The sequence below is a fragment of the Delphinus delphis genome, chromosome 5 (genome assembly GCF_949987515.2).
Source record: "Delphinus delphis chromosome 5, mDelDel1.2, whole genome shotgun sequence".
Classification (NCBI taxonomy): domain Eukaryota; kingdom Metazoa; phylum Chordata; class Mammalia; order Artiodactyla; family Delphinidae; genus Delphinus; species Delphinus delphis.
The window spans coordinates 80061623-80088640 of NC_082687.1; the positions used below are offsets into that span (position 1 = coordinate 80061623).

At 34.6% G+C, this 27018-nt stretch overlaps 1 pseudogene; it reads left to right on the forward strand.

Moving 5' to 3' along the window:
- Positions 1-3095: 3095 nt before the first annotated feature.
- The window catches only part of LOC132426296 (small nuclear ribonucleoprotein Sm D3 pseudogene), a 33696-nt pseudogene continuing 9773 nt past the window's right edge, over positions 3096-27018 (forward strand).

Genomic DNA, 27018 nt, shown 5'->3' on the forward strand with positions numbered 1-27018 from the left:
GTGTATGATACTGATATTTCCTATGAATGAACATGGGATATTTCTCCATTAATTTAGTCCTTGTTCAAAGTTTTCAACAGTTTTACAGATTTCTGCACAGATGTCTTACATGTATGTTTTCAGATTTATTCTCAATAATTTTAATTTCACTGCCATTGTTACTAATGTAATTTAAAATTCCAATATTTAAATTGTGGGCTACTGTTTTAGAAACACAGATTATATTTGTACTGGAACTTTTTTCTCTTATAACCGTTTAAAAAAATTTTTTTTTACATATACATGTATTTATTCTTTTTCAAATTATTTTCCTATTTATGTTATTACAGAATATTGAGCAGAGTTCTGTGTGCTATACAGTAGGTCCTTGTTGGCTACCTATTTTTTATATAGTAGTGTGTACATGTCACTCCCAAACTCCCAATTTATCCCTCCCCCCGACTCTTCCCCCTGGTAACCATAAGATCATTCTCTAAGTCTGTGAGTCTGTTTCTGTTTTGTCAATAAGTTCATTTGTATCATTTTTTTAAAGATTCTGCATGTAAGCAATATCATATGATACTTGTCTTTGTCTGACTTACTTCACTTAGTATGATAATCTCCAGGTCCATCCATGTTGCTGCAAATGGCATTAGTTCATTCTTTTTAATGACTAATATTCCATTGTATATATGTACCACATCTTCTTTATCCATTCATCCATTGATGGACATTTAGGTTGCTTCCATGTCTTGGCTATGGTAAGCAGCACTACAATGAACACTGGGGTACATGTATCCTTTTGAACTATGTTTATCTCCAGATATATGCCCAAGAGTGGGATTGCTGGATCATATGGTAGTTCTATTTTTAGTTTTTTAAGGAACCTCCATACTGTTCTCCATAGTGGCTGATACTACAAAACTACAGTCATGAAACGTATGGTACTGGCACAAAAACAGAAATATAGATCAATGGAACAGGATAGAAAGCCCAGGAATAAGCCCACGCACCTATGGTCAATCTATGACAAAGGAAACAAGACTATACAATGGAGGAAAGACAGTCTCTTAAATAAATGGTGCTGGGAAAACTGGACAGCTACAAATAAAAGAATGAAATTAAAACATTCTCTAACACCATACACAAAAATAAACTCCAAATGGGTTAAAGACCTAAAGGTAAGACCAGACACTATAAAACTCTCAGAGGAAAACATAGGTAGAACACTCTTTGACATAAATCGCAGCAATATCCTTTATGAGCCATCTCCTAGAGTAATGGAATTTTTTAATAGTTATAGAATCTTTCAGGTTTTTCATTTTTCTTGAGTCACTTTGACTTGTGGTCCCTAACTTCAGGTTGATGTGCTCAGATAGAATTCTTCACCTTGCTTCTGGCCCCAGGCTTTACCCCTAGGCTAGTACTACTCTTGGCAGCTCACTTCAGGGGAGCTCTTCTGAACTAAACTTGGCTCCCACTGCAGTAGTTCAAGCTCATATTTTAAGAGAGGGCATGACCTTGGCAACCTCCTCTTCATTTGTAAAACAAGTGATGACCCAAGAAGCATTTCTTCTGCAAGTGGAATTTCCTCACAGACATAATTCTGGAAGCATAGCTATATTGTTTGTTGCATTAAAGTTAAAGTTTGTTGCATTAAAGTTAACATTTTAATCTTAAGAGAGGCAGCACAGCATAATTCTTTCTTTTAAAAAAAAAGGTCTTTGAATTAGACCCCTAAATTTGAGTCTAAGCTGCATCATGTATTCTTTGGATAAGTATCTGCAAATTGTGTTTTTACACCTCAATTTTCTTACTTCTAAAATAGGAACAATAATAGTACTCTTGACATAGGGTTGTATGGATTGAGTTAATATATATAAAGCAAATACAATAGTGTGTGAAATTTAGTAAAAAATATAGAAGTATTTGCTATTATTATTAAATTAGTTTCATTTAAAATATGTTTAAGTGATTTTTGTCCCGGAAAATATTTTTCATAAAGGGAACTGTAACCTAATATAACTACTGCAGGTGAATGAGCCATTACCATAAATATTTTCTTATTTAATTTTCTGATTGACTCACAAATGGATTTTCCCCTTATAAAAGTATTATGATTGTCTTTGTCATTTTCCTGTCAATGACAGTTTGAAAATGCTGATTTTGTAGCTAATAATTTGTCATTAAAATGTTTTCTTTGAAACATATTATCAGAAATCAAAAAGTTAAAGTAATAAATTTACAACTACATAAATGACAGTATGGCAAAAAATTTTCTTTTTAAGATTTTAGGCATTTTTTGATACTAGTCTGTCTGCTTTTGACATGCTTAAAATGCATCAAACCACTTTGTTTTTTCAGGGAATAAGCTTAAGATAAAATAAATTGTACTGTATTTGCTTCATTTCTCTGTAATTATCTTACTATGTCATTAAACTTCCCAGAAAAGTATAAAATATAAAATATCAAATAATGAATAGTAGAACATTTATTATTTAATAAAAATGATTTATGAAATATAAATTTTAAAAATATGATTTTGAAATTAAGTCCTACTTACATTGCAAGAGTAGTCTCAGTCCACATAAATACTTCTTGAAATTAAGTGGGTCAAACACAGTGAGTCAATAGTATATAGATAATTATATTTATGTGTCCTTGATATTTAATATGCATAGAGCACAACTTGTTTTGTTTATCCAGTCACTATTTGATGAATATTGCATTAAATCTAGTTCTTAACAATTATAAATAGTGCTTCTATGAGCATTCACATAAAAGTCTTTGTGTTGAAATAAGTTTTCTTTTCTCTTGGAAAATGTCCTAAGAGTGAAAATGCAGAGTTATATAATAAATAATTGTTTAACAGGTAAAGACTCTGCCAATCTACTTTCAAAATGGCTATACAGCTTTGCCTTCCAAACAGCAATGTATGAGAATTCTAGCTGTCCCAAGAGAGGGAAGAGACAATATACAGGTTGGCAGAAAATACTTGCAAATCAAATATTTTAACAGGGCTTAGTGTCCAAAATATATAAAGAGTTCTTAGATCTCAACGAAAGAAGACAAATAAGCCAATCAAAAAACTGTAGGTCAACTCTCTTCCCACCAAGATGTCTATCGTTGTGCCATTTAAAGCCCTACATGGGGCCGAGGGCCACGTCAGGACAGGTGAGACAAACACCAGCAAGGTGTATAAAGGTAAGCTCATTGAGGTGAAGCACAGCATGGACAGGTAGCTGTCCAACATCACAGTCCAAAGACAGCCTAGTGGCACAGCTGGAGCAGGTGTACATCCATGGCAGCAAAATCTGCCTTCCGATTTTGCCTGACATGCTGAAAAATGCACCCATGTTAAAGAACATGAAAAATACAAACCAAGGCTCTGGGGCTGGCCAGGGAAAAACTGCTATTCTGAAGGCCCAAGTGGCTATGGGAAGAAGAGAGAGGAAGGGGATATGGAAATATCTTCCAGAAGCAAAGACAATTTTATCTCTGGAATGGAACTTCGCCCTTATTTTTGCTTGTAGGTTATCTGGGTTCCAGGGTGGAGGTGGGGCTACATGCTTATGTATATGTCCTAGGTGTTTGTTTGTTTGTTTTTGACATCTTTCTCTTTAGGTCAGGGGAAATGTTTAACTAAATAAATATGGGTGTTTTTTTTTTCTGAGAAAAAAAAGATGAAGTTGGTCAAAAAGTGAAAATTCCAGTTATAAGATACATAAGGACTAGGTATGTAATGAATAATGTGACAACTATAGCTAACACTGACGTACGATGCATAGGAAAGCTGTTAAGAGAGTAATTTCTAAGACTTCTCATCACCAGGGGAAAGATTTTTTCTTTTTTCTTTCTTTTCTTTTTGTTGTATCTATATGAGAAGATGGATGTTAGCTGAACCTATTGTGGTAATCCTTTCACAGTATATGTAAATCAAACTATCATGCTATATGACTTAAACTTACACAGTAATATATGTCAATTATTTCTCTATAAAACTGGAAAAAATAGGCAGAGGACTTGTATAGACATTTTTTTTTAAAGATATACAAAGAGCCAACAAGAACATGAAAAGATTCTCAGTATTATTTGTCATTAGTGAAATGCAAATCAAAATGACAGGGAGATACCACTTCACATCCACAAGAGTAGCTATAATAATAATAATAATAGAAATGAAACATTACTGCTGGCACTGTTGAAACAGTTTTTAGCAGTTTCTCAAAAAAATTAAATGCAGTATTACCATCTAACCCTGCAATTCCACTCTTAGCTTATATACCAAAAGAATTAAAGACAGGTAGTCAAACAAATACTTGTACATGAATGTTCATGGAGGCACTATTTGCTTTAGCCAAAAGGTGAAAACAATCCAGATCTTCATCTACAGATGAGTGGATAAAGATCATGTGGTATATACATCCAATGGAATATTATTCAGCATAAAAAGAATGAAGTGCTGATACATGCAACAATGTACATGAACCTCAGAAATATTTTGCTAATCTCAAAAAAAGCCACACATAAAAGGTCACATATTGTGTTATTGCATTTATATAAATATCCAAAATAGGTAAAGCCATAGATAGAGACAGAAAGCAGATTAGTGGGCTTCCCTGGTGGCGCAGTGGTTGAGAGTCCACCTGCCGATGCAGGGGACGCGGGTTCGTGCCCTGGTCCGGGAAGATGCCACATGCCGTGGAGCGCCTGGGCCCGTGAGCCATGGCCGCTGAGCCTGCGCGTCCGGAGCCTGTGCTCCGCAGCGGGAAAGGCCACAGCAGTGAGAGGCCCACGTACCGCAAAATAAATAAATAAGTAAAATAAAAAATTTTAAAAAAAATTTAAAAAAGAAAGCAGATTAGTGTTGCCAGGGGCTGGGGCAGGGGGCGGGCGGGAGTGGTCGATGAGGAACTTAAAAGGTATGGGTTTTTCTTTGGAGGTGATGGAAATATTTCCTACACAACCTACATAGAGGTTCACATACAACATTGTGAATGTATTAAATGTCACTGAACTGTGTATTTTAAATGGCTAGTAATTTGTTCACAGAGTGATGGTCTTATGTTTACCACAGCAAGAGAGGGCAAGCCCGAATGCTCAAGAACATTTGAATCTTATGCCAGCATCATGTTTGCCAAAGTCCTATTCAACAAAGCAAGCCATCTGACTAGGCTACATTCAAGGGGTGAGAAAATAGAATCCAGATCTTGATAGAAGGAACTGTAAACTCACTTTGCCAAGGGGTGTGCGTACAGGGATGCGAGGAAGTATTGTGGCCATTGTTTTAATCCACCCGCCACAGTAAAGTGTTTTCTCCCAAAATAAATATCATAATTGCAATACAAATAAAGTAAACGTTTATAACTAAAATGCAATGCTATGAAATAAATGCCTATAATACTACCTACTGTTTATATATTATTTTCATACCATACTCAAATGAGATAAATAATTATGTTATTTGAGCAATTTTGCTAACACGTTATTACGTATAAACAAATCAAAAAAATCAAATCTGTGAATTTAAGCAATTTAAGCCAACCCAGCATTAATCTTTCCTCAACCTAGCCTTCTCCCTTCTGCACATCACATGTCGCTAGCCATCTGGAAGTAAAGTGGGTCAGTGAACTCTGGAAAATAATCAGAAGCTAAGTTGACAATATAGTAGTTAAGATGTTTAATTTTGTGTGCCAACTCAACTGACATCCTCTGTCTCTTAGCCCAAGGAATTCAAAAGTTGTTCTTAGTAACTCTGTGAGAACTGAAGCACCTGACAATTAACTAAGTACTCAGGTATTTTAGGATTTAATGGGTGGAGCAGTTTCCTGAGAATCCACATGTGTAAGCCAGGTTATCTTTCTCTCCCAGATTTTTTTTATGCTTTGAGTTTTAAAAATTTCTCCAGGCTCTAGTAACTTGAGTGAAAGTGGCATGTCCTGAAACCTAGTTTGTTGCCAGAGATCTACTTTCAATCTTGTATCTAACAGCAGTTTGCTTTGGGGTTTTGTTGTTTTATTTTTGCACGTGTTTGTTTATGTTTCCTCCCTTCCCCCTTCCCTCCTTCTTTCCCTCCCTCCCTTCCTCCCTTCCTTCCTTCCTCTTTCCTTACTTTCTTCTTTTCTTCCTTCTTTCTCTCTCTCTCTTCCTCCCTCCCTTCATTCCTTCCAGCCTTCTTTCCATTGCTTGCTTTCCTGAAAGCATTTAAGTGAATTCTAAAGGTTTATGCATCACTTAGCCAATTCAGCCTTGGTGAGATGCCCCAGAATAAACCCCTCTGTGATTTCATGGCTGCTTTTGTTTTTTTCCAAGAATATTGTTGTAGAAAGAGGCTGAATGACTTCTATTTTATTTTCCAACTTCTTCCCTGCAATCTTTAAATGAGCGTGCAACTGGAAACAAAAATACTAAAAAATATTCTCACAGTAGTAGACCTTTTTAGAATACTCTATTACAAAGTATGATCTGTAGAACTCCTTGTCACCTAGCTTCCATTTTTTAAATATGGAAATCCCTGATCATCCAGCCAAATGATTAGTCACTCTTCACATACTGACATATATCCACACCTCTTGTCTCTCCTTCCAGGCAAAGAGAACAGGCATACAATACTTAAAGTTTTAGCAATTGGAAAGATATCCTTTTCTCTCTCTCCTTCAGACTACATCTGAGGGAGCTGTCTACTGCAGTAGTTTTGGTGGGTGACAGTATATCTTGCAGAGCCAACTAAGTTTGAAATTTTAAAGCTGTGCATGTCAGCTGAAAGGAAGGTGGCAATACAGCAGAAGTAAGATACTGGAACGATCAGTTGTCAGCTCAGGCAAGTATTCGTGTATTCAGGAGTTCTGGGAGCCTTTCCCTCTATGTAACTAGTATGCCAGTTCTACTTGGTAATGATATATTGCTAGCCACAAATACCTTTATTGTTTGAAACGTCCAAAGAAATGCAGTTTTTGAAGAGCAGCTTAGACTTTAAGGCCCTATGGAGATCAATCAAAGAGGGAGACTGTGATCCTCAAAGAGAAAATAGTTATTTGAGAAAAAGGGCATGTTTGTGCTCCAAAACTACAGTGGTCTTCTGTGTAATTCTCCAATTAAACCTTGCTACTTCCTCCAGAGAGAATCTGAATTTTCCACTTGTTGATTCAAATGTCAAGCAATAGAGCTGTTTTTTATGCAGACAGGACAGAGGAGACTCTTTCTCAACTCTGAGATCGCTTAAACCAGGCAGCCTTACAGTTTTCTACAATAAATAGGGTGGGGAAGTGATTTCTAAATGTGCCAAACTATTTCTTTTAAAATCCCGAAGGCCCAACATGTTTTTACATTTTGCCCAGTACACTGGATTCAAAGTTTAGAAAACTTTCATTACTTTCATTTTGGAAGGATGTCACAGTAAGCCCCAGACCGCTGGATTCCCAGAAACTTCAATGAAGGGAAAGTCCATGCATTTTGAAAGAGCTTTGCTTCCACTCTTTGGAAAGCATATCTCTTTTATAATTATGGTGAAATATATATTAAAAGAGAATATGTTTAAAGAAAAATAGTAAATAAACACCTCTGCACTGAACAATGCCAGTACTTCTTTCCTTCTGCGTGACCCTCCTTGATTACATGTGCCTTTCTCCTTCCAAAGAAGACAAATGTACTGAATGCTATTAATTTTTCCCTTTCAGTGTTTGGATGTTATCACTTATGAATCCATTCTATATAAACTGTTTAATTTTACTCTTTTTGTAAATGGAAACTACTATATATATTATGTATTACATAATATTATACATATATGTATTCTGTAACTCTTTTTCACATTTAAGAGATTCATTAAAAAAAGAGATTCATTAATATTAATGCATATAAATACCATTTATTTATTTTACCCACTATATTTTATTATACATGTGCATACAGTATGTTTATCCATTTTACTGTCCATAAACATTTGGATTTGTTTCACATTTTCCTGAACAAGTTTACTATCCCCTGTTATACAGTGAAGAAACAACCAAAGAATGTAATTATTAGATTATAAGATTCAAAGTTACTAGTTAGTGCCAAAATATGGATTACTCTACAACCTATACAGGTTCAGAAATTGTTGGAAATTATACTGTTTACTTGACTACAGGTGTGAAATGGATTTCTCATTGTAAATTTAGTTTGCATTTTCTGATTATTAATAAGCTTGAGTGAATTTTTAAATATTAATGGACCACTTTTTTCTCTCCTGAGAAATGTTATATTAATTATTGTCATTTTTTTCTTATTGTATATTTTATTTTTTAAAATAATTTCCACATATATTTGGTATACTATATATTTGGTATAGTATATTTGGTATACTAATCAGGTACAAATATATTTCCCCTTCTCCCAGTATGTGGCTTGACTTTTGATCAACTTAAGATCTTATTTTAATAAATCAATTATTCCTTTCATCATTTGTTCTGTGTGTCTTATTGAAGCAATTCTTCCTTACTCCAGAAAGGAATTATTAAAGAAACAGAAAAACTAAATCTAAATTTTATATAGAAGAATGGATTTTTCTCAGGATAGACAAATAGACAAACGAAATGCGATGAATGTTCCAAAATTAGAATGAATTTAAAGATTGTTTTCACAAAACAGACATTTAGTAATACTGAGACTTCTAATCCAGACATGGTATATTTCTGCATTTGCTTATATTTCAATCACCGTATTCTCCATAATAGTCTTGCATGTATTGAATTACAATTTTTTATACATATTTAATGACATTTTTTTCTTAGATTTAGATATATATCCTAAAATATACCCCTCCACACACACACACACACACACACACACACACACACACACACACACACACACACACACAATGTATGTAGGTATGTATCTATCTAAATATGTTTTTCAATTTTTTTTTTTTTTTTTTTTTTTTGCGGTACGTGGGCCTCTCACTGTTGTGGCCTCTCCCGCTGTGGAGCACAGGCTCCGGACGCACAGGCTCAGCGGCCATGGCTTACGGGCCTAGCTGCTCCGCGGCATGTGGGATCCTCCCGGACCGGGGCAAGAACCCGTGTCCACTGCATCGGCAAGCAGACCCTCAACCACTGAGCCACCAGGGAAGCTCTCAAATGGTATTCTTTAAACTTTACTACTTATTGCTGGCATATAGAATTGCAAATCAACTCAATTTTAATTATAAATTTTGTATTCAGCAGTATTGCTAAACAAATTTATTAGTTCCAGATTTTTAAAATTTATTTTTAATTTTTTAAATTAGTTCCAGTTTTTTTAAGTTTTTAAACATTTAATTTTCTTTTCTTTTTAACATCTTTATTGGAGTATAATTGCTTTACAATGGTGTGTTAGTTTCTGCTTTATAACAAAGTGAATCAGCTATACAGATACATATATCCCCATATCCCCTCCCTCTTGCGTCTCCCTCCCACCCTCCCTATCCCACCCCTCTAGGTGGACACAAAGCACTGAGCTGATCTCCCTGTGCTATGTGGCTGCTTCTCACTAGCTATGTATTTTACGTTTGGTAGTGTATATATGTCCATGCCACTCTCTCACTTCATCCCAGCTTACCCTTCCCCCTCCCCGTGTCCTCAAGTCCGTTTTCTACATCTGCATCTTTATTCTTGTCCTGCTCCTAGGTTCTTCAGAACCTTTTTTGTTTTTTAGAGTCCATATATATGTGTTAGCATATGGTATTTGTTTTTCTCTTTCTGACTTACTTCACTCTGTATGACAGACTCTAGGTCCATTCACCTCACTACAAATAACTCAGTTTCATTTCTTTTTATGGCTAATATTCCATTGTATATATGTGCCACATCTTTATCGATTCATCTGTCTATGGACACTCTATGTAGACAATTTTATCAAATGCAAATAATGAATGTTTATTTACATATTTTTTCAATTATTAACATTTTTTATTCCATTACAATGTACTAACCATAGCCCTAGAAAAAACATAAATAGCCCTAAAAAAATATAAAAACATAAATAAATTAATGTCATTATCTTTTTCAAAATCTTAAGAAAGTGCTTTTGACATTCCCATTATTATGTAATTAGGTAGAGATTTTTTAGATGTACTTTATTTGATTAGTCTTTATTCATAGTTGCTATTAAGATAGGTTGTTGAATTTTATCAAAACATTTTAATCCCATATATAATAAAATTAAAGATAATGTAGTGATTTCAATAACAGATTTTCTAGTGCTGAAATTCTACTACATACTTGGAGAAAATCTATATGGCTGAGATGTATTCTCTTCTGTGTATAAACTGTGAGATTTGGTTAAATAACTTGTTAAGGATTTTGACATCTGTGATTATCAGTAAATTTAATTTTAAATATTTCTTTCCCATAATGTCCTTTAATGGTTTTGATACCATGTGTACTAGTCTCATTGAGGCTATCTTAGGAAGGTGTGGTACTTTCCTTTGTAAGAGTTTGTGTACAAGTGGAGTTAACATTTCCTTAAATGTTTGATGAAATATGCCTGTAAATCCTTCTAGGAGCCTGATATTTTCTTGGTAAAAAGTTTTTAACTACTAATTCTATTTTTTTAATTACTATAAGCTTGTTCAGATTCTACAATTCTCGGTATGTCAGTTTGTTAAGTTGTAAATTTATCGTAATTTTCCATCTAGTTTATTTACATTTTTTAATATATTGCCTATAATTATTCACAATATGCACTTTTCTATTTAATTTTGGTAGCATTGATTGTCATATCCCTTTTTATAAAAATTGTATGTTTGTCTTCTCTCTTTTTTCCCTTAATCACTTAGACAAAATTGCCTATATCATTTCTTTTATGAAATAAATGAATTTTCACTTAATTTTTATTATTTTTTCTTTTGGCTTTCTGTCAGCATATTTTGCCTTAAGTATTTGAACTTTGTAGCTCATATGTTTCGCTAATTATCTTGATGCTGCCTTCTCTGAAAATTGATCATTTAGCGTTAAAACTCCCTATACATAATGCTTCAGCTGTATCCCACAAGTTGTGATAGCTATTATTTTAACATTCATTTATAAATCAGTTACAGAAATTGCTTTCATTTATTTCTAAATCAAGTAAATTATACTGAGTGTGAGAATATTGTGCTGTCATGGTGGATATGTCTGTTTCATTCAACAAACATTTATAGTGCTTACAGTGGGCTAGGTTCTGGGGCTACAACAGTGAACAAACACTGGGAGACAATGATTCCTGCCCTCATGGGACTATTGTAATAGAGAGAGATACAAAATAAAAATACTAAAAGAAATAAAATATATCATTGTTAGAAGTCAGTACTTTCAATGAGACAAACAAATAGATAAGGTGAATGGGTGGAGCCTGCTGGTCAAGAAGACAGGTTTGTAATTACTCAGAGTAGACCTTGCTGACGATGTGATATAATCTGTGAAGATGACAGAGTGAGCCATTTGTTTCTATGAGTGAAGGTCTTTTGAATCAAGAAAAAACACAGTGCAAAGGCCCGAGGCTTGAGTATACCAGGCATATTTCAAAGAGGTCACTGTGACTGAAATAATCACCAAGATGGAAAGTAATTAAAAGGGACTTAGGAAAAAGAAAAGGATGATTGTCCCACAATGTTGGTGTTTTGATTTTTTTTTTTTTTTTTTTTTTTTGGTACGCGGGCCTCTCACTGTTGTGGCCTCTCCCGTTGCGGAGCACAGACTCCGGATGCGCAGGCCCAGCAGCCATGGCTCACGGGCCCAGCTGCTCTGCGGCATGTGGGATCTTCCCGGACTGGGGCACGAACCCCTGTCCCCTGCATCGGCAGGCGGACTCTCAACCACTGCGCCACCAGGGAAGCCCTTGGTTTTGTTTTTTTTTAGCAGGGGATCACACTAGATGATATGATAAAATAGATGAAAAACTATCATGGCGCCTAACCAGAATCTCAAAGCCAGGAAACCAGAGGGAATATGGAGAAAATGGCCATTTGCAAGAAATTCCCAGGTCTCCTAAGTTTTTAGCAATACAAAGGGATTTTTTATAGATCTGGAAGGTTTGAATTTTGAGAGCAGAGCTAGAGCCACAGAAATAACTATTTATTAGCCTCTTATCTGGTATGTATTTTAACCTATTCTACCTCAAAGAGTTGACCTGGGGAACATCAGTTCTTTGTTTTTGTATATCATCACTTTATATACTTAACAATGCGTCTTGCCCACAGGCAATCAGTACAAATTATTTTATTGAAACTATCATTTGTTAGGAATTTTTGAGGGGTTGAATTCCTCATCAATTATATGATGCTCTGCAGAAAAATATAGTCCAACCCATCTGAAAGGGATGCAAAATCATTCACAAATATTATATTATAAACTAAAGCCAACAAAACAGTCTAAAAACAACTCAAGTGTCTGTAATAATTCTTAGCTTTAGATTTCTCATTTTTAATTGGAATTCAAATGATTTTAAAAGCTAACTGACAAAACTCTTTGGGGGGTCAATTAAATAATGTGCAATAAATGGTTTTATAACCTTTTGGTAATATACTTATTACCAAGTTATTTTTAAGTGACTACAGTAAGCTTTTAATATAAAAATACTTTAAAGTATTTTTTAACCTCACCATATCTTTCAGGACTAAGGTATGGAGTGTCTACAACTTCATTGCTATTACTAATGAGATTATCCCAGAATTTATAATAGTAATTTTTTCAGTTTTGAGTTAAACTAATCAGTGCAGTATTTTTTAAAATAAATGTTTCAAATTTCAATTTTATATACTTAAAAAACATTGCATAAAGCCAAAGAGCATATTTTGTGCAAATTTAAATCCAGGACTTAAGAATAAAGTGATATAATAAAGATGTGGAATCATGAGTAAAAAAAGAAAGATTGAACTAAAAAAATTATGTATATACTGAATTGGAAAGTCCTTCAGTGTGCTGGTTATTTTCCATCTAGTGTACTCAGAGCTTTCTCTGTATCCACCTGACTACTATGGCCTGAATCTTAAGCTCTCTTGTCCTTGAATGCTCAGATGCTACTGAAGGGAGGTGCTGGCCAGAGATTGCAAAACAGCAGTAGTGAGGGAATGGCTGTTTATCCCACTCCCTTGTCATATATACACCCAAGTCTTCCCTCTCCACATGATCTTACTTTTTGGTATGGCTGTTTTATTTAATCATGGCCAAGGTTCCTCTCCTGAAGCCCCTTCTCTGCTGGCCATAGTGCTTGCTGGGTTCTATTAAAATCACTCCCTCCTCTTGCCCCTACAAACTTGGAGAACTAACAACTTCCTGATGTTGCTGATCCCATCCCTTCTGGTTGTTTGAACTCTGCCCACTTCCCTGTAAAAGATCTTTGCTATGAGTTCTTTAAATGTGGCATCTATTTCCCATCAGTATCTTAACCAATACATCTTACTTGGATTGGTGATTCCTAAACATGGTTGCCATTCAGAACATTTGGGAAGCTTTGAAATAACACAGATGTTAAAATTTACATTAAGAAAATGATGAACCCTACTTCCAGGCCAATTGAATCAGAATCGCCAAGGGTAGGGCTTGTATATAGATATCTTTTTAAAGTTTCTCTATGTACTATCAGGGTTGAGAAAACTTGCTCTAAAGTTTGGAGTCTCAAGCAGACTAAGATCCTTGGTATATTAACTCAGAAGAGAAACCTGAAATCTAAATCCTCCTTCTCTCGGCATTCATTTTATCCATTAAACATGCTTTATTGTCACTTTGAGTAAATATAAATGTGTCAATTATCAACAGATATGCAGGAGAGATAATATAAAGGTAAGATTTATCATGAAGTATTGTAGCTAATTATTAGAAAGATGAAAATTCAGCAGGTTCTACGCTTCATAATATAGAACAGATATTAATATGCTGTATGTTGTAGCAGGCACTCAAATATGTTTTTAAGAGTGATTGAATCTAAAAGGCATGGGAGTATTAAACGTGTTAGTCACTATTGGGCCTCGTATTCATTAAGTTAATTCACCTGGTTATGTTCAGAATTTTACTATCAAAAGATGACACACGAGATAGTGTCTGGGGCTGAATATCATTTCAGCAGCACGTTTTTCTTTGTCCCTCACCTTTTCAATGTATAACTTTCATGTTCAGTCAATCACATATGCAGATATTATGTGTGTACCTACTATGCAGTATTCCATTCATGTTTGCGTTTCACATGTCTCTTGGTATTAGCCCTTTCTTTTTTATCTGCCAGTGCTGATAATATGATTTTGTGTTATATGCTCATTCAGGATAAAACCATGCCTATTTCTGTTGCTATGCATATCACTTTACAGCATCTGAAATAAATTCAAGCATCAGTTACTTATCAATCTTATTTCGACCAAATAACTTCCTGTATTTGGAATGCAATAGATATTTTATATATATGGCATGAGCAGTATAGATTTTTAAATACATAATCATTAAAAATATATCTGGAAGGAAGTATCTTTGAGTAGAATAATAAATTACCAATTTAAGATTTGCAGTATTTAAACAATTTTCCTCAAAGAAGAATATAGCAACATTGCATTAGACATACCCTTCAGAGAGTCTAAAATGCTCTAATGCCAGAAGTTTCATGTTACCGTCAAAATGTCCTAAGAATCAGAGAAGATTCATCTCCGCAAAAATATTCCAGAAAAAAAACACTGTGTGAATAGGGATCTTGTCTGAATTGTTCAAAATTAAATCTCCTGCATCTACAAAAGTTCTTTAAACAAGCAAACAAAAAATGAATGTTTGCTGACAATGATAAAATAAATGAATAGATTAATTAATTAATTAATTAGTGGAAAATGCCAGTCATGAATATAGATAGATATGGAAAAGACAAAAAAACAAATAAACATAATTTCACATATATAAATTATAGGATACACTGAACCTTTTCCATGTATTATCTTGCATAACAACTTATTTAAAGGCACCGGAAGCAACATGGTAATGAATTTAGGTGGCTGATCCAAAAAATATTTTCCCTCTAAATGTACTATTGCACCTTCTATATTTTACCAAAACAACATATGCATAGCTCTATGCTAGTCTAACTATGGTGCCATTATCTGATTAATTCTTCACCTCTACCACTAGATTATGAGAATTCTTACACCAGAAATCCTTTTTTTTTTTAAGTTATAAACAGTGTAGTCTCTGGAGTTCTAGTGCCTGGATTCAAATTGTACTCTGCTCCTGATTAGCTGTGTAACCCTGCTGAAGTAAGCTGTTTAATTTATTTAACCCTCACTGTGCTCTCCTCTAGAGTGGGCATAACATTAGCACATACCTCAGACAATTTAGCAAGATATATCATGACAAATAAGTGTCAAGCTTTTAACTCAGTACTATAGTAAGCATCCAATAAAGTTGGCCATTATTATTATTATGCCCCCTACCATGGCAGTGTTTAGCACATAATGGACACTAAAAATAGTTTTCTTAAACAAGCAATTGAATGAAGGAATGAAGGAATGACATCAGACCTGAAATCCCAACCCAGGAATCATTAAAGGATCAGACACCAAAGACAATGATAGTGTTTCTTGAAGGTCCATGTCACTGTGTCCTTATTCCTGGGAGCTGCATGGAACGTCTTTGTTCCCTAAAGTGGTGATTCTGAATTGGAAATCAGTATATCATAATTTTACTTAATCTGTTCTTTGATACCTATTTTAGGACCAAAAAGGAATGTGTGGTCATGATAATGAGAAGAAATATAAAATCTTGATCAAAGCAAGAGATGGACTATAGCTTCTTGGCAAGGAAAAGAGGGTAGAGTTGAGACTGGATATTTAGTAGCACACAGGTGGTTTGTGTAGGTGTCTTTGTTACTTGATTTAGAATACAGCTGGGCTCCTGGGATGCAAAGACATAAATACGCTTGGGAGGGATTGCATAAGATTTAGCTAAGAAAAAATGTAAGTGCTTATTTATCATTTTGACAGGTTATGTTATTTTTTGAAGGAAATTATACATTGGTACCTGTAATCTAAATATGAATGATCGTAAATAAAAAGCAAAATATTTGATTTAAAGCACAGTTATTTCAAGTTCTAGAGAATAATAGAATTAATTTTCTTGCAACATAATCTCCTTGTTTTCTTTGTAAATATGTGTATGAGTTTATTGATTCATGGCAAAATTGCCTATATTAGCTTCCAATAAGTTGAACATCTAAGTCCATGGGGAATTTTAAGTACAGAGCAAACACCATAGTTCTCCAATGGTTATAAACTGTTATGGAATGTTGGTACTGTCTTGAGACTTTTGGTCCTCTGGCAAGCAATTAAGATTGTATTTTAAGAATAAATTGTATCAAAGAAATTAGTACAAAAAGAGAAGTCGTAACAGAATTAAAAAGGATGAATCATGGCAAGGGTTGGGAGGAGGGCTTTCATTAAACAATAAATACAAATGGTAGTTAAGAAACTTTGAAGACAAACCTACTTTTACTACTTACAGAATATATTTCATAGATTCACCTGAGGATATAAAACTGATGAATTTCCCTCTGGGCTTATCCTTGAATAACAAAAAAGAAGTGAATTTCCATTTCCACAAGAGATACTGCAAAATCTTGTTATTTTTTTTTCACATCACAGTAAATTATTCTTTGATCTTAGCTGTGTAATATCCTTGTGATTGTCATTAGTTCTTTTTAAAAAGTGCCTCTCCACACATGGGTAATTGAGTCTAAATATTTGGAGTCAGTTTTTCACATTTAAACTCTGTCAAAATGCCTCTAGATATTAGCAAATAAATTTCATCCTTGCTGAATTAGTGGCAAAATCACTACCTTACTGTTATCATCTGGGAGCTCACAAAGATTCAGGCAGAAATTATTTTTAAGTAAGTAACAGCATTCGGGGCACAGAGTACTGATACAGGTTAGGCATGGGATGACATTTACTGGTTTCTATTGGTTTTCTTCTCAAGAGCTATGAAGTCAGTGAGATTTTGGTAAATGATGTTTGTCTCACACTGAGAGTATGTATATTCCTTCAAACTACTGTTCCTCGTGTAGTGCTCATATCATTTAGATAAAAATTTCAGTTAAAAAACATCCTACGTTATCTAGTGCATCTGGCCCTTCTTTTTATTGTTGTTGTTCTAATTCTTATTCCTATTCTTGTTCTTGTTATTTTGGGAAGAAAAGTGATTGTTGCTTGTTTGTTTAATTATGTCAAGACATTTTTGAAATATGAGTTTTAGGAAACAAATCAGCAGTGAAATTGGAAGAATACAAAAATGGACCTTATATTTTACTTTCTTATATGAAAAAATTTATTATTACATTATAAATATTTTAATTTTTAATTATGATGCAGAATATCAGTGGGTTATATAAAGTTTTAAAGTATTCAGTCATATAAGACACCATCTGAATTTTTGAATAATACTTAAATAAAATAGAATCATTTCAATTGTGGTATTTTAAAATCAAATCCACCATGGACAATATATTAGGATTTTTAAAATCTATTAAAAACTTACAAAAGCAATTAAAAACTTGGTTACAGTAACAGATAAATCTCTTTCATTTTCATGGAATCTCTAATTTCTAATAAACAATCTGGAGCCCTTTACTGCTTTTCCTGTTTAGTTTCATATCTCACCTTTGGAGTATTGACACCTTATTTGGAGTCAGCAGATGTTCATTTGATTTTCCTTCCCTATCTAGGTGCTCCATCTTCCTCCTTTATAATGTAAAGACCCAGCTCATTCTTCACTTGTCATATTATGTTATTCCTTGCCCTCTACTTCTCCCTATCTCTGAATTGCTGTGCCCTAATTGTTTCCTGCCTATCATGCTGCCCTAATTTTTAACAGCTTATTTTACTGTCCTGTTTCTTTGGAGCTAAATCCTTTTGTCCTTCATCCATCTTTTCATTTGAATGTGTAGGTGCATGAACACATTTATTTTGGGATCAAAAAATTGAAAAGAACATGAAATGGTTACAAGGACACAAGAAAATACAAGATGATGTGTACCTTTCCTCTACTTTTTTCCCCAACATTTCTCTAATTTTATTATTTAAATAAAGGCACTAAATTTATAGAGCTCTCAAAGTACAGTATCTTTAGAAATATTTAGAATAATAAAGAAAACTGAAGTGCAAAGAACAAAAGAATGTGCTTTTCAATTATTTTATAGTCCAGGAAGTCACAGTGTCAAAAAATTAATGCACTGTGTTTTCTATTATTTCCTAAAGCAAACTCTGGCCAACTGAATTTAAAAGTCATTAAGGCCAACTTAAAGAGTTCAAGAGTAGGCTATTCAAAAAATATTATATAAATATTAACATAATTTTTATTTTATTAAATAAAATACTAAGAGTGATAAGGGACGAAGAGTAGTTAGAACTTAATTTAAATTTTAGAAATTTAGATATGACTGGGCCTAGTGGTGATTTGATTACAAATAGGAAACTTGACTCCTAGGCAGGACAATGGGTTACACAAATGGCAAGAAAAGTTTACTAAAAAAATTTGGGCTTTAGAAATTCCTGACTCCAGATTGAGTTCTTTGGAATAAAGTATGTGGCTGGACTTCATTCCCCCATCTCTGTGATTCACATCCCAGAAAACAAACAAACACTAAGCAACGATAAAGTCAATATGAATATTTTGTTTGGTTCCATATTAAATTTTACTATCTGGGTTGATATTTTTTGAGCAATGATCTACTTAATGAAGTCATTCTTAGTATACTGACATGATCATACCCAATATTCCAGATCATAGGTCTGTAAACTTTATCTATAGAGGACCAGGTAATATATATTTTAGGCTTTGCAAGCTATCTGGTTTCTGTTGCAATTACTCACCAGGCCTTTGTGGCACTAAGACAGCCATACACAATATCTAAACATAAGAGCATATTTGAGTTCCAATTAAATTTTATTTATGGACACCAGAATTTCAATTTCATATCATCTTCCTGTGTCACAAACTATTATTTTTGTATCTTACCTTTAAAAATGTAAAAATAACTCTGAGCTCGTGGACCATAGAAAAATTGTTCGTTCATCAGATTGGTCCAAAACACTGTTCTTTCCTGAGTGGGAAAATCATAATGTTAGTTAAACATAGGAGCATGGTTGGAAAACTCAGCAGGGTCTTCTACTAAAAACATAATTTTTTTAAAAAAATCAGACTGATTTTATTCTTAGAAGTATACAGAGTATGGATAAGGCAGACATACTCATTGTGTACATATTGTGTCAGGCACTCTTTAAATACATTGCAGGTATGCAAGCAGATGTGGCTACCACATCTGTGAGCTGGGGATTGAGAATAATAAGGCTAGTAGGAAAGGGTTCACTAACTTATCCAGGAACACTCAACTATTAGGTAATTGAACTCAGGGTTCTGATCCAAGCCTATTGGATTCTGAAGCCTAGGTTCATTCCATTTTCTATACTGAAATAAATTTAATGTTAAATAAAGAAAATATATGCAGTTTGATTCCTAAGTAATATACGATACTCCTTCAAAAAAGTCCGAGATCGATTAGGGCTGACAGCATTTCAGATATCATTATGCAGAAAAGGCTGCTGAGAAATTTCCCTTGCAAAGAAGATAAAAGCTTAGGGAAAAGGATGAAAGTATAAGCTTAGCCAAATCTACTCAATAAAACTTGACTTGCCCTTTTATGTTTAAGCAACTGAAGGCCACAGGATGGTCTGAGTTCAAACCTGCTGCTTACCCCAAGTGAAAAGTGGTCTTTAGGAATCCTTTGCACTTCTACAAACCTTGTTTATGCAAGCAGAGGACTGCTCTTCTAGGAAACTGGCAAAAACTGACATTTTCTTAGTTTTGCTGGCTCTGCAAAACCTTGTGCACAGATGTACTCAAACCCATTAGCTCAACCTTTCAGAAAATCCTCTCACAGAAATTGCTTAGAGGTACATAGGCTGGCAGTTGCTGTGTGTTTTGAGAGCTTTACCTGTCGGAAGCAGGCTCAGCATTCTTTTGCTTAATTGGTCTGTAGAGACTGGTCATTTTAGAGAAAGAAGTTCCACATCTCATAGAGAATGACATCTATCTCAGCCCATAATCAGCTAATTTAAAGAAAGGGAATACGAGTAACTCCAGTGGATGCTTACCCTCCGCTCTGTGTTGGGATGGGGCGAGAAGGCTGCAGAAAGCACATCAAGCAATGTAAAATTAAGGGGAAACTGGGACTAGAGAAGAACAGTTTTCAAAATACATGAAATCCATTACTTCAAATTCCAGGCATACAGTTACCTCTGAGCACATCAAAATACTAACATTTAAAACCGAATATCTGATTTTGATTACAGACCACTGAACTGTTGTATTTCACATTTAGTTAAGCATTGTCTACCACACAGGGTGATTTTCCTAAGATCAATGAATTTTAGCAGTGGAAGATGATCAAAAGGATAGAGAAAATGGGACCTTGAATCACAAAGATGTGCCACATAATGCTTGAGGGAACAGAGACGGAAAATACACACTCACTTCCTGAGGCCCTGAGTCAGGTCCTTGTTAATGCACCTACTGACAATGTAACTTTGGGCAACTTACTTAACCTCTCAGGGCTTCTATTTCTTTAACCTAAAAAATCAAATTCAACTGAATTGTCTTACATGACAAAATACAGTTAAAAATCCTCATCTCCAATCTTACCTGTCTACTTTCTAAACCAAGGCTTTAATTTGTCATGAGCTTGGTGAAGGTGCATCCACAAGAGTTAATAGCCATGGATCAAACTACAGCTAGTCTTTGAATATGAAGAAAAAACCAAAAAAGCCCAGGAAATTACATTAAATAATATATCCTTAATGCTTTAAATATAACATTTAAATATTACTATTTGGAATTCAAAGTAAGAAATAGTCCTTAAATGCATTCTGGTGGCAAAACAGTAAGAATATGTCAAGATGACTGATAAGCAGTTATAATCTGAATATTACAAAAGGCTTTTATCATTCACCAAGTGGTTATTGAAAAGTCCAGAAACTATAATTCTATTTTATTTTACAGTGAACACTCTTTTGAAAAATAAACCCAATAAAAAATATAAACTTTTACAAAGAAAAGAAATATCAACAAGAACTGTCTAAAATATTTGACTGTTTCCTTCAAGTCTCATTTTAGAAAATATTATAAAAGCAAGTTAAAATAATAAAAGGATACTCAGAGAGATGTCTTTAAAAATAGAGCCAGAATTATTAAAAATTGAAATAACCAGATATATTTATAAAATTACATCATATAAGGGAATGATGATGACCATCATTTCAGATGAATCATGTGGTAAAAACTAATGCAACATAATACAGCAAATATGAAAGGGGAAAACTCAAGACATGCACTATTTAGCTAGACATTTGAGCATTTCAAAGGCAGAATAGGTGTTTAGAAAAATATCTGGATTATTACTTAATTGGCATACAAATTTTATTCTATTTCATCATGTGTATAAATAAGAATAGTCTACAATTAAAATAATATTCTACAGTTTGATATAAATTATGAGGAATATGTTTATATTTCAGTGATGCAAGGTGGCCTGATGTTATCAGATACAAAATAATGTAATGGCAGTGTAAAATAAACAATGATTGTAAAGAAAAGATTTTCATAGTCATTTAATAATTTTTAAATTAGTAGTAGAATATCTTATTAGTCTCAAAGTTTAGATTAACATATGAAAAATAAATAAGCAAAAAGTGTGCAGGACAAAGCTAAAACAGGCAAGGAAGACTTTATTCAAGGCTATTGTATTGGAGGGGCCAGGAGATCATAAGCCATTTGAGTCTGCTAATTGGCCTTATACAACGGAAAAGTAAACTTTCTTTTATCTTCATGACTGGAGGTCCTTTTACAGCTTGGACCAAGGCAGCCACTGCAGTTAGGCTTTTACCCTCCCTCAGACTCAGGGAGATAGGGTGCCATCTTCCTTGATTACATTTCAAAAGGAAGGCTCAGGTCCTTGAGAAAGACAGTCCTGGGTAGTAAAACTGCCCAAAGGCTTTTTTTTTTTTTTTTTTTTTTTACATCTTTATTGGAGTATAATTGCTTTACAATGGTGTGTTAGTTTCTGCTTTATAATGAAGTGTATCAGTTATACCTATACATATGTTCCCATATCTCTTCCCTCTTATGTCTCCCTCCCTCCCACCCTCCCACCCTCCCTATCCTACCCCTCTAGGATGTCACAAAGCACCGAGCTCATCTCCCTGTGCTATGTGGCTGCTTCCCACTAGCTATCTATTTTACCTTTGGTAGTGTATGTATGTCCATGCCACTCTTTCGCTTTGTCACAGCTTACCCTTCCCCCTCCCCATATCCTCAAGTCCATTATCTAGTAGGTCTGTGTCTTTATGCCTGTCTTACCCCTAGGTTCTTCATGACATTTTTTTCCCTTAAATTCCATATATATGTGTTAGCATACGGTATTTGTCTTTCTCTTTCTGACTTACTTCACTCTGTATGACAGACTCTAGGTCCATCCACCCCATTACAAATAGCTCAATTTCGTTTCTTTTTATAGCTGAGTAATATTCCATTGTATATATGTGCCACGTCTTCTTTATCCATTCATCCGATGATGGACACTTAGGTTGTTTCCATCTCCGGGCTATTGTAAATAGAGCTGCAATGAACATTTTGGTACATGACTCTTTTTGAATTATGGTTTTCTCAGGGTATATGCCCAGTAGTGGGATTGCTGGCTCATATGGTAGTTCTATTTGTAGTTTTTTAAGGAACCTCCATACAGTTCTCCATAGTGGCTGAACCAATTCACATTCCCACCAGCAGTGCAAGAGTGTTCCCTTTTCTCCACACCCTCTCCAGCATTTATTGTTTCTAGATTTTTTGATGATGGCCATTCTGACTGGTGTGAGATGATATCTCATTGTAGTTTTGATTTGCATTTCTCTAATGATTAATGATGTTGAGCATTCTTTCATGTGTTTGTTGGCAGTCTGTATGTCATCTTTGGAGAAATGTCTATTTAGGTCTTCTGCCCATTTTTGGATTGGGTTGCTTGTTTTTTTGTTATTGAGCTGCATGAGCTGCTTATGAATTTTGGAGATTAAACCTTTGTCAGTTGCTTCATTTGCAAATATTTTCTCCCATTCTGAGGGTTGTCTTTTGGTCTTATTTATGGTTTCCTTTGCTGTACAAAAGCTTTTAAGTTTCATTAGGTCCCATTTGTTTATTTTTGTTTTTATTTCCATTTCTCTAGGAGGTGGGTCTAAAAGGATCTTGCTGTGATTTATGTCATAGAGTGTTCTGCCTATGTTTTCCTCTAAGAGTTTGATAGTTTCTGGACTTACATTTAGGTCTTTAATCAATTTTGAGCTTATTTTTGTGTATGGTGTTAGGGAGTGATCTAATCTCATACTTTTACATGTACCTGTCCAGTTTTCCCAGCACCACTTATTGAAGAGGCTGTCCTTTCTCCACTGTACATTCCTGCCTCCTTTATGCCCAAAGGTTTTTTAAAAGTTTTAAATATCAAAAGGGCAGAGAAGAACTTTGCAGTTACAAGTTTTCTAAAATAAGTTCTGTAAGAAAAGGGAGGTCAGAGGTCTAGATGCAGGAAGCAGGTTCTCTAAAAGTTTAGTCAAGCTGAGAGGAATCTTAAGGTCTTCTTGGTGAGTCCAGGTAGTAACAAAGTGTTAATTTTTCCCCCAGAATCCATTATTGCTATATCAATAGTTATACCTTTAAGAAAACTACAGTAGACGATAGCAACTCTGAGAGTCAGCAGGCGAGGCAGTGTGTGGTGGAGACTAGACCAGGGTCAGCACAGTGACAGGTTCCAGAAGTCAGTTTTGATTAAGAAAGGCATCAATAGCTCAATAAATCAGAGGCAGACATGGCTAAGAAGGTAAAGATTAAAAGCAAAATTATTTAATTAATTAAAAGTAGTTTAGAGCTAGTAGATTAGAGATAGACAAATGTGGAACTAGAAGAGCTGAAAGTTATAAGCAGATGATTCAATAATTGGCACACATCCCTGCAATGATTTTTATTTTTAAATAATAGCAGCTATTTCTAGAACCCCTATGTTCTTTGGGAGAACTCCACGGACCACACGCATACATGTGGTTGCCCAAACCTTGAAAATCATCTACATACTGACCGAGGTATTTAATCTTGTAATGGCTGAAATGCCACTACTTTTGATAGATATGGGCCTCCTCAAAATTTCCTACCCCCAAAACTCTCTTAGAGAGTATGAGAGCTAGATTGAAAAAGAAGGTACCCTGTGTCACATAATCCTACTTTACCCAAAGGTTTATGCCATGTGAATTCGTTTCCCAAACTGGCTGCACATCAGAATGGCATTGGGGGTTTGTAGTGATGTAAACTTGGCTCTACCTCAGATTCCTGAGCTACTATGATTTAGTGTGAGACCTGAGGGATAATGTATAATAGATAGATAGACGATAGACAGACAGATAATTTCAAATCTTCCCCCAAAAGTCAGCCCAAGTCACATGCTGCAATCAAGAATTTAGGAAGCACTGAGGCAGACCTTCTAACTCCTCTGGTTCACAACAAAGGAACTGGCCAAGGCTAAGGACTGGCTGCTAGAAGTAGATAATTCTTCCGTCCAAATCAAACTGTCAAGACAGCGAGGATTCTGACATTAAGTGAGTTCAGTATCACTGTGTTTTAACAGAGCCAATATGTGATGAATCATTAAGTGAACATCAGAAGTACTTGAAGAAGATGCTCAAGACATTATTATAGTCACTGTTTTATCCTTCACCTTAGCTGATCCTTGATCCTCCAACCTCTCCTGTCAGATCCTTAATCCTTTATGCCCAAACCCCATTGATCTTTCAATAATGAATTAGACCGAAAGAAGATTAATAAACTGCAATACACAAAAAGGTCAATCTATAAGTTGTATCAGGAGCAACAACAACAAAATGTTACTTTACACAAATACATTTATGTATAGGAAAAGCCAAACTAAAGAAAAGTAGGCTGGAGAAAGGGTAAGGAACCAACTAGACCGTGGGTTGTTTTCCTCTTAATATGGAAAATAATGAATATGATATATCCCAAGTGAACAGAGTTTACTGAAAACATTTAAAGTTATTAATTTTATATTATTATCAATTATTTCTATAACTAACCTAAAGAAACATCTAGAATCCTGGCAAACAATGTATACTATAACTATGCTAATCAAACTATGATTTGTGAACCAGGCTCAGTCTAAAAAGAGAACTCGAATGTAAGTATTTTGCATTTTCTAGAAATGTGAAAGTGTTATATTATCTCTGTTGAAGCTAAAAATAAAAATCGGAGCTTATATTTTTTTATTTAATGTTTATAATGACACATACTTATAATATTTTATAAAAGTATTATACCATGGGGGCTTCCCTGGTGGCGCAGTGGTTGAGAGTCCACCTGCCGATGCAGGGGACACGGGTTCGTGTCCCCTGGGAGGATCCCACATGCCGCGGAGCGGCTGGGCCCGTGAGCCATGGCCGTTCAGCCTGTGCATCCGGAGCCTGTGCTCCTCAATGGGAGAGGCCACAACAGTGAGAGGCCCGCGTACCACAAAAAAAAAAGAAATGAAGTTAGAATCTTCTAGAAATTCCCTGTTTCATTTTCTAGAGAGGGAATCAATTACATACTTGGGGATAAAAATTTTCTATTTAGTTAACTAAGCAGTAATATGTAAAAATACAGAAGAGAAAAAACTGAATTTGACTACCCTATACCTTTATGTTCCATGAATAAGGGCTTCTTGAAGACTTACTATGTGCTATTTTCTACTTTTACGCTGCATTTATTCAAAGAGCAACAATTGAAGCAATAAAGCAATAAACATGTTTATATATTTTTCCTAAAGGAAACTGGGTAGCTAAAGAAAAATATTCTGGGCTTTACTTTGGAAATAGTCTTATGTGCAAAATATTTGAAAATGCAGTTTCTTTCTCTTTTAAAACTTTGAAGAGTCCTAGAAGATGATAAAGTATATATATATATTTTTTTTTCATGAAGAGACTAGAAACAAATTGACTTCAATATATTTCACATGTATAATAGGATAGAAACAAAGACAATACATTATGTAAGAAAAGGCTGAACAATACTATAGCCTATTAAATAAGGATATTTTCAGTGCTGCCTGAAAGGCCTGAAGGTATTTTTCATTTCAGAAAAATTCTCTGATGCTTTAGCTTGCTTATTCATTTACCTCTCTGTTAACTCCCAGTGAACCAAATCACTCTGCATTTCTATCTCATGGCCCTAGCTCCTTAGAGAGCTTTCTGTGTACCATGCCCATGCCTTTCTGAATGTCAAATCTCTGAAATGATGACACTCAACAACGAAGATATTAATTTTAAACTATAAGGTGCAGAGTCTTCAGAGTGTCTAAAAGGGTATATGAAGAACTCTCTAATCGTGAGATTTTGTGTATTGAATATGAGGATACAAAGCAAACAAATAAAAACAGGGAATTGACAGTCAATGTCAAGACAACATATATTATACATTACAGAGGAACATTGTCATTGAGTCCATTTACTTCTAAGATTTAACTAACCCTGTGGATTAGACTACTTTGGGAATGTTTCATGGAAGAGGAATTTGAAGTGAGAAATAAAAGATGAATAGGACCGAGAGAAAGAGTATTCTAAGGGAGAATATGTGATCAGGAATGGAGAAAAATGCACAGCATATTCAAAGCAGAGCAAGTGGTCCAGCATGGCTAGTTCAATGATATAGAAATTTTTTTACCTAAAATCTAAGATTGACCAAGGTCTCATTATAAGCAACAATAAATATTAAGCTAGTGTGGTGTTATAAAGATGTTAAATGATTGGAAATTCCATGTCACTGAAGATTTTTAAATAATAGGTCAAGCAGATTTTTAGGAAATTTAATCTGGCTATTATGTGAATATGGGGTTGAAGAGAAAGTTTTTAAGAGACCGTAGGAAAGTTTCTTTTTAAAAATCACACTTCAGTTGATGAGACTAAACTATATTCTTGGCCATGGAATGAAACAGAAAGGT